This window comes from Equus asinus, chromosome 25 (genome assembly GCF_041296235.1).
Source record: "Equus asinus isolate D_3611 breed Donkey chromosome 25, EquAss-T2T_v2, whole genome shotgun sequence".
Taxonomy (NCBI): domain Eukaryota; kingdom Metazoa; phylum Chordata; class Mammalia; order Perissodactyla; family Equidae; genus Equus; species Equus asinus.
This window is the reverse complement of record NC_091814.1, coordinates 15,540,918-15,552,618: the sequence shown is the minus strand read 5'-3', so window position 1 is coordinate 15,552,618 and position 11,701 is coordinate 15,540,918.

Below are 11,701 nucleotides of genomic sequence, written 5' to 3'. Positions count from 1 at the left end.
TATCCTTTAGCACATGCCTTCATCTCATAAACCAGGACACTGAGAGTGTAAGTAACTTCCACATAGTCACAAGTACCAGGAATTCGAGGTCAAGTGCAAGCTAGGGTCCCAGGTCCAATTGTTTTTTAAGTCACAGCTCAACTATCCCTACTTTTGTGAATTCATTTCCTCACCCATCTGGGCAGAGTTGCTCACTCCTTCCCGTGGTCACCTTTTAAGCTGGACATTTTTCTTCCATCATATTTCTTTCATCATGGTGCAATTTTTTTCTGTTTCTGTGTTTGCCTCTCCTAGTAGACTTTGAATCCCTAGAAGGCAGCGACTTTGTCTTATTTTTTCTGAATTCCTAGGGCCAGGCACAGAAGGCTCTCCCATTAGCTGTGTATTGAATGAATGAACAGATGAATGGGTGTGCCATGTGGGTTTCATGTGTAATCTTTGCCTTCCTATTTAACTGCCAAGCATTCTTTATGCCAGGTATTTGCCACTAGTCTGCAGTGTGGAACTGGAGAGTGGGCCTTCCTCTCTCAGGACCTTGTACCTGGGTGCTTTGACTGGGTTTCCCTATTGTTTCATATATGTATGGGTGATTTCCCACTCCAGGGTCCTTCCTGCCTCCTACTTATAGCCTCTGACGTCAAAAGTAGAAGGGACCTTGTAGGACTTCTTGTGCAATCCCCTCTTTTCTCAGTTAAGGGGCTGAATTGGCTTTATGTCCCAGCTTTCATACCTACCTACCTTGAGCTGGAACCTGAGGGCAGGCAGGTGGGATTGCTGATTTGGTTTCAGATAAAGCTGAAGCGCAGTGATCCTTATACTCTTTGAGGCCATGGGTGGAATAGCCAATGAGACCCACCTACTTTTGGCTTTAGCAACATCTGGGGCTCTGGGCACCAAGGTAAGTTTGTCACCTGGAGATTCTAGCAGAAGCAATGATAATTATCAGCTGGTCCTCCTTCTTGCTCACGTCTGGCCCCTCCTCACAGTCTGTCAAAATACACCTTGCGCAACTGTCCTCTTCTTTCAGATGCACTTGGGCCAACTCATTCTATGAGTCAGCTTCACTGAGCAGTGTCAACACTCAAGTGGATGTGGCCTTAGCAGTGTCACCGGGGTCTGGAGAGCTGGGGGTGGGGGCAGGGAACTGGAGCATGGTGGTCCTGGTGAGGGCTTTATCAGGGGTGTGCGAGCTCAGGACAGGCCCACATTCTAGGCCCCATCCCCAATTCTTGACTCCCCCTCTACCTCTGACACAAAAATTCTTGCGTTTAAAATTGGGTCAAAGTAAACATGAGATGGTGTTGGTGGTAGTTAGATTGCACTGCAACGATATAAGGTCGGGGAGTGTCAGAACCAGTGTTTCAATCCCAGCCTGGGTTAGACGTCAGCTGACTATTTAATATATGGGTGGAAAAACACCTACCGTATTTTCGACAGGGCTCTTGAATAAGAAGTTAGTCAGGGTTTTTGTTTTGTTTTCTCTCGAATTTCGTTTTTTATACCATGTCTTCATAAAGACCAAAGTTTGGACAGGGTGAGGACGAGGATGAGGGTGTGTGAGATGGGTACTCTCAAACTTTATAGAGACATTAGCATGCCGGTGTCTTCTGAGGCCAAGCACTTTTCCTTGCCCCTGGCTGTGGCCTTAAGGCAGGGACCATGTCACTCCACTCACTCTGGAGGCTCTGTAGGGCGGGAATGGGGTCTCCCTGAGGTTAGCTGTGTCCCTTCTTCAAACTGAGGTTCCTGATGGGAAGGGCTGGACCATCAGATGGAATGATTCCTCCAACACCAGATGAAATCTGTGGACACTCAGCCTTAGACTAAGGACCCTGTGATGGACAAAACGGTAGAGGTTCATTGCCAAAAGGCAGAACGGTCCCTTTCCTTCTGCCTCTGTGGCCAACATGGCCTGTGCTTAGGCTCAGGCAGTAGGCAAAGGACAAGGGAGCAGGCATGGTCCCAGCACCCAGAGTCATCTGCACTGGCTCTGGGGGAGGGCCAGTTGTGTGTATGTGCGTGTGTGTGTTTTGTATACATATGGATGTGTGTGTGCTTTGTACATATGTGTGTGTGTGTGTGTACCCATGGAGGGTGTGTGTCTGTGTGTGTTTGTGTGTGTGGCATACGGTGTGAGGGGATGCAGTGTGTAGACCTCATGTCTATGTGAGGCTCTTCCAGGAGGACATAGTGGGGGTGGAGAGGTGGGTTTGGGCCAGGTGAACTCTGTGGTGCAGCCCCATGTGGAATCTGACTACGGCCTGAAGCACAGTTGCTATTTAGGCCTGATTCAGCCTCTCAGTTTAGAAGGCTCAGGCAGGGCTGCATTTGTAACCGGGGCACAGCGGTCATGCAAGTTCCAGGTCCACCCATGGAAGCCCTATAAATGAGAGCCCAGGCTTTAGTGTTGGCCTCTTCCCTAGCTTTGAGGAGCGGCTGCTCAGCCATGCTTCTGCTCAGTAGCCTGCCTACGCCTGACCCCGGCAGCCAGACATCTTTCATTAAGGCCTCTTATGTCCCAGGATAGCTCTGGTCTGGGGTTTTCTTCGAATGGCAAACTAATCCAATCAAATCTGGAGACCCTGTATTTAACACCGCTATGTGCCAGGCCCGTGCAGACCTTTGGGATGGAGGGGAGAAAATGACAGGCTCTGCTCTCCAGGGGCTCACAGCCCAGTGGGGAGACTGCCATGCCAACAAAAACACATTGCATCCAGTGGGGTGACCTCCAAGAAATGGAGTGTGTTTGAACAGGTGCAATGGGGACACAGAGAGGATGAGCAGAGCTCAGGCTGTCAGGAGAAGTGGTCCTGTTGCGAGATCCCCACAGAGGATGTGACATTCTTGCCAAGACTCAAATGTATTTGCCTGGTGGACAAGTAGGGAAAAGACCATTCCTAGCAGAGGGAAGAATATATGCAAAGTGTAATATATTCTAAAAACTTCCAGTAGTTTAGAATAGTTAGGGCCACTGGTCACTGCTTATTGGATGAGTCTTTCATACCTTCTCTCTCCTCAACTCCTGCACTCCCTGCCCCTACTCTCAGCCCATGACTTTGGACCCCAATGGTGCTTCATTAAGAACATAGAAGCTTTGGGGCTGGCCTGGTGGTGCAGTGGTTAAGTTCACACATTCCACTTTGGTGGCCTGTGGTTCGTGGGTTCAGATCCCGGGTGTGGACCTACACACCGCTCATCAAGCCATGCGGTGGCAGCATCCCACATGCAAAAAATAGAGGAAGATTGGCAGAGATGTTAACTCAGGGACAATCTTCCTCATCAAAAAGAAAAAAAAAGAAAACAGAAGTTTTTAGCTGAGAATTCCCTTGTCTCCCCACCGCCAAATCAACCAGCCCATCTACCTTTTCGCTTGTCTTCCTCATCCTCCCTCCAGTTACGACCCAGCAGGTGCCCCTTCTCCTCCTCCAGGCCTGTCCCTCCACATGGGCACTTCCATTCACACACAGCCACTCCTCTGATGGTGGGGATATAGTCATGAGCAAGGTCAAGAAATTCATGCCCTCTTGGAGATCATATTCTAGTGGGAAAAGTCAGACAATAAACACGCAAACAAAAAATATTGTTTCAGATAAGTGCTAAGAAGAAAATAAATTCAATACATAGAAGACAGAATCACAATGATAATGGTGATGATGATGATGGGGGTGGGGTGTGTGTGAGTGTGTGTATGTGTAGTTGGGAGGCCATGGAAGACATTGCTGAAGAATTAGCATGTGAACTGAGACCTAAACAGTGAGGCTTCCAGGTCTCTTTTCTCAGTACACCACTCCGCAGTTTCCCCCTCCCTCTCTATCCTTAATCTTCCCCTCTCTACTGGATCATTTCTTAGTGTCACTTATCCTAAGAAAAAACAAGCAATGAAAGTTTCCTTGACTACTGTTTTCCCTCTGGCTAGCACTCCATTTCTCTGCTCCTGTTCACAGTCAAGCATCTTGAAAGAACAGCCCACATGGACCATCCTTGCCTCAGCACCTCCCTTTTGTTTCTCAGAGCCCTACCCACATTCTGTTCTGGCTTTTGTGCCATCACTCAGACTACTCTTGCCAAGGGTGCCAGCCACTTCTGTGTTTCTTGACCTACTAGTGTTGTTTGACCCAAATGACTCTCCTTCTTTCTTGCACTCCTCTCTTCTCCTGTCTCTTCAAACCCCTACAACCCCTTCACTGGATGCTCCTTATCAGCTGGCCCTATGGGCTCTTCCTTCACTGTCCAATCTTGAGATCTTGCAGTGTCCCCTGTTCATTGGGGCCCGCTTCTCTTCTCCTTGGCTGATCTCAGCCACTCCCACATCTATAAACACCTTTTATGTGATGACGATTCTCAAATTTATGTTTCTGGTCCACATGTCTCTGAACTCCAGGCATATATCCAAATACCTTCTAGTCTTCACCTTTCGGTGAATGCTTCACCATCCACCCAAGCCAGAAACCTGAGAGTATTTCTGTATTTTTTCTTCTCCTTTGCTCCATACATCAAATCCACCTGTTAATCCTGTTAATTTTCCTATAAAACACTTCTCAGACTCATCCTCTTCTCTCTGTCTCCATGGCTGCCATCTGTCATCTTTATCCATAACTACAGCAGCACATCCTTTCATGCTTGCTCTATCATTCATCCTTTATCCACTTTGCAGATGGAGTCATCTTTTAAAGCCTTGACTCAAATCACATGTTTCTTCTCTGCTTAAAACCCTCATGGTCTTTCCATTGTACTTTGAATAAAACCCTAACATCATTGGGTTGAGGTCTTGTTGTTTGAGGTCTGGTGGGATATGTGGTCAGGTAGGTGCATATTTATTCATATAAACAAGCATATACATATGTGTGCACATACTCTCCCTAGCCATGATGTCCCCATGCCAAGATAACCTTATTGTTAGGGGTTTGGGACCCATTGTGTCTGGCATACCCAGTACCCAGTATAGTGCCTGGCACGTAATTGGTATTCAGAAGTATTTGTTGAAGAGTAGATTAGTGAAGGAAGTTTATTTGATATCAGACTGAGCTTTACTGAATGGGAAGAGATTATGAATGTTAGCATCAGTGTTGGAAGGTAATATGGAGAACATCTATTTTAAGTATAATACAGACTCTCCAGCCACAGTCTGGATTTGAAGCTCAGCTTTCTCAATTATTATCTGTGAGATCCTGAGTCAGTTACTTAACTTCTCTGAGCCTCAGTTTCCTGTCAATAAAGTAGTGATAATAAATGACTTTCTTCTTTTGGTTGTTATAAGGATTATAATAGTAAATATACATTAAATTTTTAGAAAGTATCTGCCAAATGGTATTTGTCATTATTGTTATTGTTACTACCTCTACTCTCTATGTGGTGCAAGAATGACTCTTCAATGATTCCTTGCAGGTAGTTCTGCAATTCTACTGATGGGAAATGCTCCCTCTGAAATCTTGAGCTACTTCTAACAGAATTCAAAGCTATTTGTTTTAGGATTGGCCCCCTTCATTATGTTAATAGTGACTCTACGCTAATAGCAATTAAAGAGTGATTCTGGGACCCAATTCCAATGGGGGGTGGTGGTTCTCCCACATTAACAAGCAATTCTCAGACACCAGCTGGGTGTCCTAACAATTCAACTCAGTTCTGACACTATCTATCTGGAGATAGCATCAGGTTCCACAGTTTAAGGGCTCAGTCTTACAAGACTGCCTCCCACTTCCACTTCAGATGCCAGTCAGGAGTCCAGGTTGTTACCTGTACTTCTGACCAACTGACTATAAGACAGAGGTTCTGAGGAGCCCCTCCTAGGGTTTGATTAATTTGCTAGAGCAGCTCGTAGAATTCAGAGAAACATTTTACTTACTAGATTACCAGTTTATTATGAAAGGATGTGATGCCGACCCTGATATCATGTCCCCTACATTAAACCCAGCATATATGGGGTTAAAACCAAAGCGCTCTTTCCCTGCTTACTCCCTGGCTCCCTGGCTCCGGAATCCACTATCTGCCATAGAGACAGACAGCCAAGGACAGCCACCTGGATTTCTTATCATGCTCCCTGTGAGCATCCTCTCAAGGTCATGCACAGGCTGGTAGAAAAAGCCCCAGGTCACAGGCTCCCCCAATCCCTACAAACAGAAACATTCCTGGCAACCTTTAAAACTCCTCACCTCTCATCTTTTGGGGAGACAAAGTGAAACAAGACAAATTTGAGGGCACACTCTCGTCTCCCGGCTATCACCCAAAATAAAAACACTTTCCTTGCCATAAGCCTGGCATTCCAGTCTTTATTTGGCCCCTCTTGTGTGGTGGGTAGGGAACCTATGTAGGGTCTGTAGGCGCTAACAGATATACTGAGGAACAGGCAGATGGAAGAGAAGCACAGGACAAGTTATGGGGAAAGGGCATGGAGCTTCCATGCTGTCTCACATCAAGTCACTCTCTCCTTATCTCCATGTGTTCACCAACTTGGAAGCTCTCTGAATTCTGTTCTTTTTGATTTTTATGGAGACCTCATTACATGGGCGTGATTGATTAAATCATTGACCACTGATTCAACCTTTAGCCTCTCTTCTCTCCTCAGGGAGTCAGGTGGATACGACTAAAAGTTCCAACCCTTTAATCACAAAGTTGGTTTCCTTGGGAACCAGCCTCCACCCTCAGGTGTGGTCTAAAAGTCACCTCATTGACATAACAAAAAAGCCTTTAATGCTTTCATTACTTAGGAAATTCCAAGGGTTTTAAGAGCTTTGTGCCAGAAATGAGGATGAAGACCAAATATATATTTATTATAAATCACAATATCACAGTAGTAATCTTAATAATCCCTCATAGTTTACCAGTTACAACTAGCTTTCACAAGTATCTCATTTGATCCTGAGGATAGCCACCAGAGGTATGGGTGGGTGATCATTTCAATTTTACAGATGCGGAAACTGAGGCTGGGAGATTTGCCCAAGGTCATGCAGCCACCAAGTAACCCAGGACTCCATTATAAAAAGTTTCCAGGGGTAACCACTTGTCCACTGAGGGTGCTTAAAACCATCCACCTAGACCAGGAAAAAAATATTTGAATTTTTTTCTGTATTTATTTTTGTCTCATCCTTTAACATTGTCTACATTTGGTATTTGTTTTCTCACTGACAAGAGATTTTCACATATTGAGGTATATGGGGTAACTATTTGGGTTCAAAACTGGTTTGGCTGGAACTAAAGAAGCCTGATTTATGGCTTGTCAAACATACATTGTACATCTGCTTTAACCATTAAAGTAAAGAATGCGCTCTCTTAAGGTAATGTTGGCGAAAATAATCCATAACCAATCTATAAATGAAAATTTGGGACAGTTTATTCTGAGCTGAAATCTGAGGACCATGGCCCGGGGCCTTTCTTCCCGAAGGAAGAAAGGGCACCAAAGAGGTGAGGTATACAGAGTGGTTATATACCCCAAACGGGACGTTTCACATATGATTGAAATGTCCCTCCCACAATAGTCACAAGATTGCCCTGTCGGCACAGCACTTGATGGGCACAGCAGATAGTGGGTCTGCTATCTCGGTGGGCTTAGCAGGAGGCAATTCTATTGTCTTGAGCTGGGTGGTCGCAGGTGAGCGCAGCAATCAGTTCCTAGCCTAAGGAAAGATGCTTAATCCTTAAGGAAATGCCAACATTGGGAGGGGGAGGGAAGTTGCACCTTTATCTCAAGGGCCTTTGTTCTTGCCATAGGGAATATCTAAAGCAGATATACAATGCATGCTCAATGGCTGAGGTCAGGCCCTTTTGGAAAGACAAGGTCAGGCCGAATTAGGTTTACACCAAATGGCTTCCTCATATTCTCCAATATATCCCATTGCTTGCCATTTTTATTTGTCAGTAAGAATGCTTACTTCCCCTCCTATGCCCGTTGGTAAGGTCCATATTAGTCCCTTTCGAAAATCAGGGTCATGTTGACGTGCTAATTTGCAACTAAACACCTCTTCGAAACTTTGAAGTATCCTGGGTTTGTTTAATGTATGTTCTTTGTTCTGAAAAGGTATAAGACTGTCCTGAAAACCATGCTTCTCTGGAACGCTTTCTAAGGCCTTCCCGGGTTATAATCCTCACTCTGGCTCAAGTAAAACTCACCTTATTTCTCTCACCTATAGAATGGTTATTGGTTATGAAGCCAGGCACCTGAAGGGTACTGTAGATATTAAGTCAATTTGCTGTTTTTCCTGTTTAACTGGAGGGTGACTCAGGGGTCTTGAGGATTTGTGAGCTTGTTTTGCAGGTGAAAGAGAATGCCTTTGGGGAGATTGTGATCACTGGATGGAGATGGCTGGCCCTCAGCAGCTGTTGAAGCCCAGAAGTCAGATTGCCCTGAGGCTTACTGGGAGTGACCCCTTTGTTTCCCTGAAGCCCCTCCTGACAACCTCTATAAAACTCCCCTGCTTTCTGTTCTTGGGGAGGTGGATTTGAGCAAACCCAGGCTCCCACCTACTCTTTTTGGACAATTGGAATAAATCTTTCTCCATCTCCCAGCACGGAGGTCTCAGTGTTTGGCTTGCTGCACATCCGGCACACGAACTTGAGATTAAGGGGTTCAGTATCAGTTATTTTGTGTCAATATCACTTACATGATGTTGTATAATAATATATAATGAATTGTATGATGAGCTCAAACAAAACTTTAAACTTTTCATTAAAGTATACGTTCAGAAAGGGTAAATATCATAAGTGCACACTTCAATAAATTTTCACAAACTGAGCACATCATGGCAAGCAGCCCCTAGATCAAGAAACAGAATATTACCAGGGACACAAGACTCCCTCCTGCTCGCTTCCAGTTACTACCATCCTGCCCCTGTAGGGGAGGAGGACATTTCCTCTCCCCAAATGGGGGTTCGTCTGGCTGGAGAACGAATTAAATTCACATGAGACAGAATAGCAAGAGAAAATTAAACAAAGCTGTATGAGGAACCATGGCTCGGGGCCTTTCTTCCCGAAGGAAGAAAGGGCACCGAAGAAGTGGGGTGCACAGAGTGGTTATATAGCCCCCAAATGGGGTGTTTCACATATGATTGAAAAGTCCCTTTTACAACAGTCACGAGGCTGCTCTGTCAGCACAGCGCTTGATGGAAACGACAGATAGGTCTACTGTCCCAGTGAACGCCGCGGGGTGGCAGGCGTGTTGCCTCAGGCTGGGGGAGGGGGGGAGCGGTCCACAGATGAGCGCCGGTTCCCAGCCTAAAGAAAGATGCTTAATCTTTAAGGAGATGCCAACGTTGGGAGGGGGAGGGAAGTCAGTTACAGGAGGTTACCAGACTAGCACAATAAAATGCAGATTTTAAGTCCTTGCCTTTGGTATTGATTAAGAGTTTTTGGAGAGTAGGTCATCGCCTTTCTTCTTCCTGGTACAGAGAGGGAGGCAACTTTTACAGATAGAGATTGACCTTACAAATGTAAACGGGTCCTAACAAAGGGCAAGTTCCATTCCTCAGAGCCTCCTTGCCTGTCCCAGTTTTTCAAAAGCAATGAGCCTCAAATAGTCCTGATAACCAAAGAGACATATCTTGGGGTGGCCAATTCCAGGTCCCCACACCCCCAACTCAAGTATAACAGCTATCCTCACCTCCACAACAGAGACTTGCTTTGTCAGTTTTTGGACGTTATATAAAGGATATAAATAGAACCATGCAGTATGTTTTATGTTGAACCATATGCAATTGTCAATATTCAACTTTTTGACTTCCATAAAGGCAACTTCATATAATTCATCCTAATACTTTTTGTGTATGTCTGTGTCCCCTCCCCCCAACTTAATTTATATTTGTGAGATTCATCCGAACCGTTGTATGTATCATTCATACACATTGCTCTGTGGTAGTCCATTGCATGAATATACCACAATTTATATGTTGATGGTCATTTTCTGATATTTGGCTATCATGAATAATTCTGAAGTGAGCATTCTAATATCTGACTTTTTGCAGGGTATATGCCTAGGAGATGACCTGCTCAGTCATTGGCTCACATATTCATATATTTGGCTTCAAATTGCTGCCAAAGAGTTTTCCAAAGTGGTTGTACCAATTTGTACTCCCACAAGCTCACCAACACTGTGTATTCTGTCTTTTCAGTTTTTATCACTTCAGTGGGTCTGTTGTGGTGTCCCATTGAGGTTTTAATTTATATTTCTCTGATGAATAATGAGACTGAACATCTTTTTTATATGTTTATTGGTCATGCCAAAATATTTTTTACTATCAGGAAGTGCAACATAAAGAGTTCCAACACTTGGGAAGAGTAGGATATTTTCTCTAACAGCTTAGACTACTTTTTTCTCAGGAAAACCACTCTAGAGGAGGAGGTTCCTGCCTTCTGCACTGTGACAGGGGAAAGGGAGTGGGGAGAAGACCCAGAGGGGAGATGAGGACTTCCCTTCTTTGCCTGGGTCTGCCCTGGGTTTGAGAAGTGTGGTCTGTATCCAATGCCCAGTTTTCCGCCCCAATGTGGTGTCTTCCTGGTCCTGGGGCCCTGGGACAGTTGACCTTTCAGTGGCTGGCTGGCAAAGGCTGTTTTCACTACACTCAGAGCAACCTGTAAGTAATTCAAGTGCAAAAGTAGGAGGGACTTAAAAGATTAAAAGAAAAGAAATCTAGCCCAAACTTCCTATAACCTTCTTTTTTAAATTTTTTTTTTGAGGAAGATTAGCCCTCAGCTAACATCTGCCACCAATCCTCCTCTTGTTGCTGAGGAAGAGTGGCCCTGAGCTAACATCGGTGCCCATCTTCCTCTACTTTCTATGTGGGATGCCTATCACAGCATGGCTTGACAAGCGGTGTCATGTCCATACACCGGATCCAAACCGGTGCACCCCGGGCCGCTGAAGGGGAACATGCGAACTTAACCACTGTGCTACGGGGCCGGCCCCTCCTATAACCTTCTTGTTTAGTCATTTGGCCTCTGCTTGCATACTTTCAATCATGGTGAACTCATTATTGCACGAGCAACCTATTCCTTTGCTGGGCCATTTTATTCCTGATATGAGCAGCAATCTGCCTTCCTGTACCTGGACCTCATTGATCCGTGCTCTTCCCTCTGGGATCACCTTTGAAAGGCCCGAAGACAGCCGTCGTGTGCCCCCACAGTCTTCTCATCTCCGATGAAATGCCCCATCTTTCAGTCACAGCTCACATGACAAGGTGCCCAGGGAACTCTCCTTTCTGCTCCTATTCATTTGGATGGACTAAGCATCGGTCAGTGTCCACCTTCAAAAGCTGTGTCTGGAATCAGACCCCAGGGGCCATTGGCCTGCAGAGCTCCTTGCAGTTGCTGACCCAGCTGTGCTAACTCTCGGCCGCTTCCTCCACAGGGCTAGCTCCTTCGGATCCTTCATGTTTCCACTCAGACTCACCTGCTCAGACTGGCTTTTCCAGCCCACCGGACTAGAGAGCACCTCTTGTCAGCCTGTTTCAGTTTCTACATTTTCTTACTTAGGCATTTGCTTTGTTATTTTTTGTCTGTCTTCCCCTTCCTGTAAGCTCTGGGAGGCAGGAACTCTATGTGTCTAGTTCACCACTGTATCTCCAGTGCTTGGAAAAGTGCTTGAAACATACAGAGCTCTCAGTAATGTTTTTAAAGGAAAGAATAGAAGCGATAGAGTCTAGATTTGAATCCTGGCAGCCTGATTCCTGAGCCTACGTCCTGAACTCCTATGCACGTTGTCCCTATCCCGTTATTT